This window comes from Takifugu rubripes, chromosome 4, assembly GCF_901000725.2.
Source record: "Takifugu rubripes chromosome 4, fTakRub1.2, whole genome shotgun sequence".
In the NCBI taxonomy this organism is placed as follows: domain Eukaryota; kingdom Metazoa; phylum Chordata; class Actinopteri; order Tetraodontiformes; family Tetraodontidae; genus Takifugu; species Takifugu rubripes.
In genome coordinates, this window is record NC_042288.1 from 8,186,866 (window position 1) to 8,187,638 (window position 773).

The window sequence follows — 773 nt, forward strand, 5'->3', positions numbered from 1 at the left end:
TGGCTGTCCAAAACACCTTTGTTTTATGATCACAAATTTGGCTTTAATGTCTTTTTGCAGAGCAAGAAAGAGGTCAACAGTTCAATTAATGCCTGACTTTTTTTATTGGTCAAAAGGCTGATTTTAGTGGGATTTTATTACTATAATAACACCTTGAACTGAGTTACGGGGATGAATGAGGCATTATTCCTAAAGGAATAGTGAATGTCACAATTTGTAAAGTGAAAATTCAAATGCAAACCAGTTCAGTACTTTAAGTCTGTCCCAAGGTTCTGGAAGCACAGACACAAACTACTTTACTTTTAAATTCTGCCCACCTTTTAAATCCAGCGGTACATTTCTTGTTCTGCCGCATCAGTTAAGTACAAAACAAAGGTTCTTTGTTTGAGAGGTGTTGTTGAACTGTTGCCTGTACTTTTGCAATGCCTTTCGAAAATTGTCCAGAGTTCACCAGCTATGAAAGGCTTTCATATTTCTGGTTATTTTGGTCGAAGCTCGGCACACGCAAACCTTCAGATTTCTGGATAAACAGAAAGACACTGCATCTTTTGTTTTTTCTGTGTCCGTTCAAGTAAAAGAAGGGACGTATATCAGGAACGGAGCACGTGGAGCTCAATGCAAAGGCAGAGTGGGAGGTTTGGAACATGTTCTTCATGCAACTCGAATCCCAAATGATGGCTGAATGCCAGAGTGTGACAATTCATCGCACAGTACATTAAATAAACATGAACCGATGAAGCTCCATAAAAAAAAATAAAGATTTGACACTGATG